This window comes from Erythrolamprus reginae, chromosome 5, assembly GCF_031021105.1.
Source record: "Erythrolamprus reginae isolate rEryReg1 chromosome 5, rEryReg1.hap1, whole genome shotgun sequence".
In the NCBI taxonomy this organism is placed as follows: Eukaryota; Metazoa; Chordata; class Lepidosauria; order Squamata; family Dipsadidae; genus Erythrolamprus; species Erythrolamprus reginae.
In genome coordinates this window covers 41,377,656-41,386,780 of record NC_091954.1, presented here as the reverse complement: position 1 = coordinate 41,386,780, position 9,125 = coordinate 41,377,656, and the positions used below count along the sequence as shown (strand labels likewise).

The following is a 9,125-nucleotide window of genomic DNA, read 5'->3' as shown; positions in this document are numbered from 1 at the left end:
CTCTCTCTCTCTCTCTCTCTCTCATCTATCTATATCATCTATATAAAATTGTAAGCCATCCGGAGTTACTGTGTGCATGTGTGTGTGTGTGAGAGAGAGAGAGGGAGAGAGAGAGAGAGGGAGAGAGAGAGAGAGAGAGAGAGAGAGACAGAGAGAGCTATTTCACACATATATACATACATACACACAAACACACACATACATACCAGAGGTGGGTTCCTACCAGTTCTAACCAGTTGTTTAGAACTGTTAGTAAATCTTCAATGACGTAATGGAGCAGGTTCTGTCAGGGCCCGTCCGTGGGCGCCGCCATCTTGGATTTTGCTTCAGAAAGCTTTTGCTTCAGAATGCACAGAAGCTTTTTTTATTGCTGTCATGGGGGGGGGGAGCACGCATACCCAGTGTGACCCTGAGCAAACTGGTAGCAAAATGATCCACAAAATGACACACACACACATATATATTCGGACAATACTGGTTGCCTCAGGTAAGAAACGGAGATAAGCACCATTCCTCTTAGAGTCAGACACAACTGACAGGAAAATCTTTATCTTGTTTTACATAACAGATATAAATTAATATTAACACTTTGTGTTAATTTACTATTTTTTAATTAACAAAGCATTCTGCACAAAAATATCACAGTGAAAAAAAACACGAAGCGGGGATCTAGTTTGCAAGCAACAGGAACTATCTAGCATAAAACTTAACAGGAAAGACTTAATGAACTCAATCTGTATAGTCTGGAGTACAGAAGGGAAAGGGGGGGGACATGATAGAAAAATTTAAATATGTTAAAGGGTTAAATAAGGTTCAGGAGGGAAGTGTTTTTAATAGGAAAGTGAACACAAGAACAAAGGGGGAACAATCTAAGGTTAGTTGGGGGAAAGATTAGAAGCAACGTGAGAAAATATTATTTTACTGAAAGAGTAGTAGATGCTTGGAACAAACTTCCAGGAGATGTGGTTGGTAAATCTACAGTAACTGAATTTAAACATGCCTGGGATAAACATATATAATCCTAAAATAAAATACAGGAAATAGTATAAGGGCAGACTAGATGGACCATGAGGTCTTCTTTTGTCGTCAATCTTCTATGTTTCCATCTGTGACTCATGTTCTTTCTACTGAAGTAAGTTTAATAGAAAGCCAGAAGGGGCTGGAGGAAACAGGTAAGGGTCCTCCTAAGGACAACTCCCAAATGTCCAGGTCCTCCTGGCTGTGACTTGCTTTCTGCTTTCTTCCAAACTGTTTCTTAGCCTGAAGGGAATGAGATAGAAAACATGGTTGAAATTACCTCTTTCCTAAATTCCCCCCTTTTTTCTAGGGGATCAAAGATAGATTAACTTAACAGTCCTGTTACTAACTTAACTGCAGTGATTCATTTAATAACTGTGGCAAGGGTAATCATAAAATGGGGCAAAATTCACTTAACACCTGTCACTTCAAAACCTCATAAGTCAAGGACTACATGTATTATATATTGCTCAAAAAAATAAAGGGAACACTTAAACAACACAATATAACTACAAGTAAATAAAAATTCTGTGAAATCAAACTGTCTACTTAGGAAGCAACACTGATTGACAATCAATTTCATTTTGTTGTCACCATATTCAACTTTGTCCAGAACAGAGTATTCAATGAGAATATTTCATTCATTCAGATCTAGGATGTGTTATTTGTGTGTTCCCGTTATTTTTTTGAGGAGTGTATTTCTTTGTATTCACCGTACACACTGCTTTACCCATTGAAATCTTCCTCCTTTATCCAGTTTCATACTGTGCAGTATTAAGCTGACATATGTGCTAATCATATGTGGTACTAAATTGTTGATCTGCAGCCCAGTGCTTCCATCAAATATGTGCAAAGATCTTCTCATTGGAAAACACAGTACAATGCAAGAAGGGGATATTTCCACACATGTTTCCTAGCAACTGCAATCATTCAGATATGGAAGGTTTTAAATATTCAGGAAAGTAAAAAAATTTTCTCTCATTGTGTTGACAAAAATGATCTTTCTAAATTTCCTGTACAGTTTTATTTTACCTTTTATTTAAAAAGGAAATGGAGAAGGAAAAGAAAAAGGGGAGGAGGAGGGGAGAGGAGATGAGAGGAAAGGAAAGGAAAAAGGAAAGGAAAGGAATATAATTTTTGGAGAGTGGGAATAGGAATAAACTGATTGCACTCTTTCAAATATTGAGGTTCTTTGGTTTACAAAATAAGAATATAAGCATTCCAATTTTAAAAACTGTGTTATAGAACCCCTGCAAAGCATATCATAGGAATTACCCCACACTTTAAAAAAAAATACAAATTTATAGTACTGTGCCTATAAATTTATTTGAAAGTATAAACCCTGCCATTAAATAAACTCATTAATTTTCAAAATGATTAAGGCTGTAATTGAATGAACGCTTAGCTGAGGCTGTCCAGCACTGAAATAATTGGGATTCCATTTTAAATCAAAACACATCACATTTATTTCTTGGACTATGACATTACAACATTTCAACCTAGACTACGGTGTTGCCAAAGCACTGTGTATTGAATAATCAAACATGCTATTAATATATTTAATCCAAAGTGAGGCATATATCAATTTCAAAAATGCATTTTATACTTCAAAGCTGTCATAGCTAAGCTAAAGAAATTGCATTGCATTTTAAGAGAATAGCCATAAATTTTCTTACTTTGGGGAAACAATATTGAAACAGTATTTCAACTTGTCTGTTGCCTGATTGTTTTATGATAGTCATCTGAACAGAATATTTCAAGACTTATGATAGTGCTTAAAAATTTGTTTCACCTATTTTATCTATTCCTATTATTTATTCCTAACATTTCTGTTGATCATTCATTTTCCCCCTCCAAGTCAGTATAATTTTAATATAATCCAAATCTAATTCTCTGTGGTACTTCCTTCTTCTTTCTGTTCTAAATTCATTGTTCTGTCTCCCTATTTATGCATTTGCTTATTCTCTTATCTTTTAACTTTTTAAACTTGTTTATCCATGAATTCATAATGTTATGAATCAACTTAGATTTAAGTTAAGAGGTTTCTGCTTTAACCTCTAAATATTTTTCTAGTCCATAATTACTCTAATGGAGCAAAGTCAATAGAGAAGCCAGATTAACTTAATAACTTAACAAATGTAACTGTGACAAAAAAAGGTTGTAAAATGGGGCAAAATTCACTTTACAACTGTTTCAATTAGCAACAGAAATTATGGGCTCAATTGTTGTAAATTGAGGGCTACCTGCATATGTATAGATAAGCAAGGAGTTACTAAACAGTTTCAGTAAATACAGTAAGCATTCACCCATCACTAAACTAAGTGCATTTTTAAAATTCCTAGGTGATATTTTTATATGGGGAAGGAGGAAAGATGAGCAGTAATGCTCCTTCGTGGGCTGCTGATGCTGTGAGCATTTTCCAGAGATTGCTCACACAACAGAACGACACAGTTCTTTTCTGCATTGGAGGGAATCAGTTGGTTCCTAGGAAATTTTGAAGGAAGTATTTTCACAGTTGTAGCAATGCAACAGAAGGAGGTGAGGTGAGGAGAAACCAAGCCACAATAAGAACAAGAATGAATTTAGTCAGGGCAGTGACTGGGCTTCTAATTTCTATCTTTTAAAGAGGCTTCTGGATAATTGCTACTCAATCTCCCCACACATCATCAAAAGACTTTTTCATTGCCCTAGGCCTATTTTCAAAATCCTGAAACTCTAGCTTCTCATCTCTGCCACTGGATCCTGATATGGGGTCATTGAGAAGAAAGGCTGACTTTGAAAAATGCTAATGCTTTGCAGTGGGAGAGGCAGGTAGCCTCCAGACAAGCCAGGACTTGAAGCAACACTTGAATACTTCATTTATGTTCTCTTTCATGTGTAGAAGAGACACAGATTGTCTCCCCCCTCCCCTCCTCCTTCTCTCTTCTTCATCTTTTTCTTCTTTTTTCTCCATAAAAGCCTAAAATTTATATTCTTGGCACTGCTTATGCTGTGTTACTAACTAGACTGAAAAAGGTGAGGATTTCTAAAAGTCCACTTGCCTGCTAAAGGTAGTCCTTGACTTATCACCACAATTGAGCTGTTAAGTGAGTTTTGTCCCATTTTACTACCTTTCTTGCCATTGTCATTAAGTGAATCACTGCAGTTGTTAAGTTAGTAACACTGACTAATTTTCTGGCTTTCCCATTGACTTCTGCTTGTTGGAAGGTCACAAAAGGTATGTTTTGACCTGGGCTTCCCGATAAATCATAAAAGATAAAACATAGTCCCAAAAAACCTCCTTTTATTTCAAGGGCTGTGAATTCTGTTAATTCACAGCTGTACTAAGTCCCAAATAATGCTAATGAGTCTGACACCAACCTTTATCTCTCTTGATATGCTGCCAAAGACCTAATTGGCAAGGAACTTTGCAAGGCCAAACAGAACATGGAGTTAGAATGGAACTGCTTAATTACACTGAACAGAATTGAACCAAGTTGCTTCCTACAATGAGCACATCCATTTTCCCTTCTTTTATGTCCTATGGGGGTGGCAATCATCTCAAAGCTTTACTCACAAGTAGTCCTTTTCTTCCTCAACTATTCTTGCCTTCTGGCAGCTGCTTGCATGCGTGCAACAATTTCCCCTATTTGTCTGCTTCACTCATGTCAGAGGCTCTGGAGTCAGCACAAAATTCCCAGATGGCCCAGGCCCCATTTCTAGAAAAACCCATCTTGATCAGAGTATGTTGCGTGATACCTGTTTTGTGTTTCTCTGTCGGCATCTTGTTATCAGAGACTGAACTCTAGGAACTTTACCAAGCCGAAGAAGCTCTATAAGATAACTGGACATAATTGGATTGTCATTGTTTGGGACATCTTTGAACTAATACCAACTGCTAATGAAGTTAATTAGCAGTGGGTTGTTTGCTAACTAGGACTGTGATAACTTGGTGTGTGCATTCTTTACTGATAAAGAATTTATTTAGTAAATGTGTTGCTTTGAATTGTGTGTGTGGTTGTGTGCTTCGTGGGGGCAGAACACCCATCTCCTACAATCTTTCACCCAGAGTTCCTAACCATAAGAGCAGTTCAGCATTCAGAAGTGGAGTCCTCTAAAGATAGGTTGTCAAAAAAGGCAAGATGCCATTTGCACAGTGCAGGCTAAGTCTTGACTCTTTGGATGTGTTTTCTACATCAACACACATTCAAAAGTGGCAGAGGTTGCCTTGTTCTGTCACAAAATCATATTGACTTTTTGAACTCTTCCTTGCTTAAAAAAATTGTTTATAGTTGTGCCTGTTTCTAGATCAGGGGCTCTGCTTACAGTTTTCATGCCTTAATCATCTCTTGAATAGACTACTATAAGGCATTCTTTTTTCCCTCCAAGTTTTTTATCTTTTAATAAACATATCAATGCATGAACAGTGTGGCACCTGGGTATCATACATTAGAATACAAATAAAACTAATAAAATTAATTGCAGTTATTACATTCAACCAACTTACGTGTTTCGATTAATAATACATATTTATATTGAAATGCAGTCTATTATTATTCAATTGTTCCATATTTTCTCTTGTTACTGCTTTGATTTTGTTATATAAAAGTGTATATACTAATATTTCCCTTCTCTTATTTCTTATTCTAACTTTTATTCATGTCACCATTTATTAAAAGACATTTTTTCCTATCCTACTATCTTCTAATCATGTCACCTACCTAAAAAAAAAGACAAGAGAAATAGAAAAGCAAACCAGAACAACAACAAAACCTGTCTAAAGCTCCAGCTGGTGAAATTAGGTGCTAGAACTGTGTCTGTGTTACATCTCTGCTCTGAGAACTGCAATGGCTGCCAGTTTGCTTCTGAGTCTAATTCAAGATGCTGGTTTAAAGCCCTTTAAAGCCCTTCATAGCATGTGACTGAGTTATCTGAGAGATCCTCTCTCCTCAGTTATATCAACCTATCCCATCAGATCTGGTAGAGAAAACATGCTGTGGATCTGGATCCTAGGTTGACTCAGCCTTCCATCCTTCCGAGGTGGATTAAATGAGGACCCACATTGTTAGGGCAAATATGCTGATTCTGTAAACTACTTAGAGAGGGCTGTAAAAGCGGTATATAAGTCTAAATGCTAATGCTATTCAGGGGTGAAATTCAAAAATTTTCCCTACCAGTTTGTTTCTGAGACAACTGTTTTCCTGTCCTTGTCAAGATGCAGCAAAGTAAATGTAATCATTCCAAAGTAAATAAGGGTTAACTTGAAGGACACATTGTATCTAAGTCTGTATGAACCCACAAGGAGAACTATTCTGTCATTTCTCTTTTCATTTCTGAACATTCACAGTGAAAGGATTATGTGATTATGTAAAGTACTGTTCCACCACTTGCCTTTAAGAAATGTCCCATCAATATCTGGTTATATTGGAATATCTCAACCTGGTTCCTTTCAATTTTTTTTTTTGGGGGGGGTAACAATTCACATTACCCTCAGGCAACATTTTCCCAAAATTATATAGATAAGTCCATACTATTTCTGTTATCACTTCTACAGCATATAAAATGTATATATTAGACAGGTGGATCCAATATATTGCATTTAAAAAGAGAATGAAGAGATTAGACCATTCAAGGAAATTTAACTGCATTCCTGTTAAAGTGCCAATATAATAGTTGAAAAGCAAATTTTAACACATTATTAAACCTTTTTCCTTAGTTTTTCTTATTATTATTACTGGAGATCTATAAAAATAATTTTGCTTATCATTAAATACAGTAGGCTTCATTCATTATTCAAGATATGTAATATTCAAATAGTCCACACATCTAACTGGCTGGCCAAATACTTGATCCTTGCATTTTTTAAAATAATTTCACAATTAACACAATTAACAAGTAAACATACATGGTTGTTGTCTATGGAGATTTTCTTTCTTCCAGATCATGGTTGTGCCAAAGGTTTTTCAAGAGTCAACTGGACTTTCTTTCTTTTTCCCTGAAGATTTGTTTTTGCTTCTCATCTAAGAAGCTTCTTCAGTTCTTCAGTCAACATCTTTCGGACATATGTGTTCATTATGCTTCTTTTTAGTGATATTTTTCTCAGCAGATATGTGAGAACGATATGTTCACATAACACATTGATACAAAACCAAAATAACCCACCCCATGACTGAAAGCGCAAATATAGCCATGTCATTTAAGCTTTTCCAATCACTGACTCCTCCAAATATCTAGACTTCCACAATTTTTAACATGGATCGTGTTGCACAGCAAATTCTGGGAGTTATATAACTCCATTGCTCATCTCAAGATCAAAGGGGCGAGTACAAGTGCACTAGAGTGCCTTCCGTCCCCTGTCCTATTGCTCTCCTATACTTTTCTTCTATTCCTATATCTCTTCTTCTATTCTTTCATTGATATGTTCTATTACTATATCTTTTTTTCTATTCTTTCTTAGATATATTTTACTATGAGCATCTCCTCTATAACCTTCATCATGTATTTTACTCTGTGTGTGTGTGTGTGTGTGTGTGTGTGTGTGTGTATATATATATATATATATATATATATATATATATATATACACACACACACACACACACACACACATACATACATACATACATACATACATATATATATATCCACTAAAACTCCCATTGTGTATTGGACAAAATAAATAAATAAATAAATAAATAAAGCTGGACCAGGTTTAACTCATAATATCAAACTATGATTTAATGCTGTGAGAGCAAGCCAAGATAAGCCTTTGACTCTCAAATATTCATAGCCATGAAACGATCATCAGCATCCACAATTTCAATTTCTCCTTTAATCACAATTTAGTATAAACCTCAACTTTGCTGAGTTTGTTGAAACAAAGTAGTCTTTAAACTAGGGCTCCTTCTAACTATCTGTGATTTAGAGTAAAGGCATTTGCTGAATTTTTCCAAAAGCTTTTTGAGAAGTAAGGATGCTCATGGCATTTGTATGGAAAGTATCCAGATTTTTTTTCCTTTGGAAGAGAAAGAATTTGGAGAGGATTTTTAAAAATTCTTATTTTCCTATATTAAGTCTAATTTAGAGAGCTACTGTACTTTGGTATAGCACTTAAGGCATCAGGCTAGAAACCAACAAAGTTATAGGCTCCATTAACAAATAGATAGAAATCAAGATCACCTGTTAATACCACTTTATAATGCCTCGGTAAGGTCACACTTGGAATATTGCATTCAGTTTTGGTCGCCACAATGTAAAAAGGATGTTGAGATCCTAGAAAGAGTGCAGAGAACAGCAACAAAGATGATTAGGGGCTGGAGGCTAAAACATATGAAGAACGGTTGCAGGAACTGTGTATGTCTAGTTTAGTGAAAAGAAGGACTAGGGGAGACATGATAGCAGTGTTTCAATATCTTAGGAGTTGCCACAAAGAAGAGGGAGTCTTGTTCTACCCTCCAAAGCACCTGAGGGTAGAACAAGAAGCAATGGGTGGAAACTAATGAAGGAGAGAAGCAAATTCAAACTAAGGCAAAATTTCCTGACAGTTAGAACAGCTTGCCTCCAGAAGTGGAACAGCTTGCCTCCAGAAGTGGAACAGTTTGCCTCCAGAAGTGGAACAGCTTGCCTCCAGAAGTTGTGAATGCCCCAACACTGGAAGTTTTTAAGAAGAAGTTGGACAACCATTGGTGCGAAGTAGTATGCAATTTCCTGCCTAAGCAGGGGGTTGGACTAGAAGACCTCCAAGGTCCCTTCTAACTCTGTTATTATAAGATTGTGAGTTCTAGTTCTGCTTTAGACACAAAGCTAGCTAGGTGACTTTAACAAACTGTATGAATCACATCAGTTTGTCATGTTTAAATAATAAAGCAAAAGTTCAGTAAAAATTAAAACCCCTTCTAGGTTTGATGCTCCTTTTTAACCAGTTTTCTCTTTTCGGAGTACCAAATTCAAAAGGGAATAGATGGCTACTTACATCTAGTTTACAAATACAGCACTTCCAGGTTTTTTGAGCCTTACTTTCCCCTGTCCATCCAATTTCCTCTTCGTTTCTTTCCTTTTAAAGATCCACAGCATGTTATATGGGGGGAAATGGTAATTTCTAAATGACATTCTGTGTAAATTGTTTTTCC

At 36.1% G+C, this 9,125-nt stretch overlaps 1 long non-coding RNA gene across 1 annotated transcript; it reads right to left on the bottom strand.

The window, feature by feature from the left end:
* Window positions 1-378: 378 nt before the first annotated feature.
* LOC139167699 (uncharacterized) lies at window positions 379-9,036 on the bottom strand. The gene is made up of 3 exons (XR_011559177.1): window positions 8,969-9,036; window positions 8,176-8,268; window positions 379-1,260 (listed from the first exon to the last, which is right to left on the bottom strand). It is a non-coding gene; the product is annotated as an uncharacterized lncRNA (long non-coding RNA).
* Window positions 9,037-9,125: the final 89 nt, after the last annotated feature.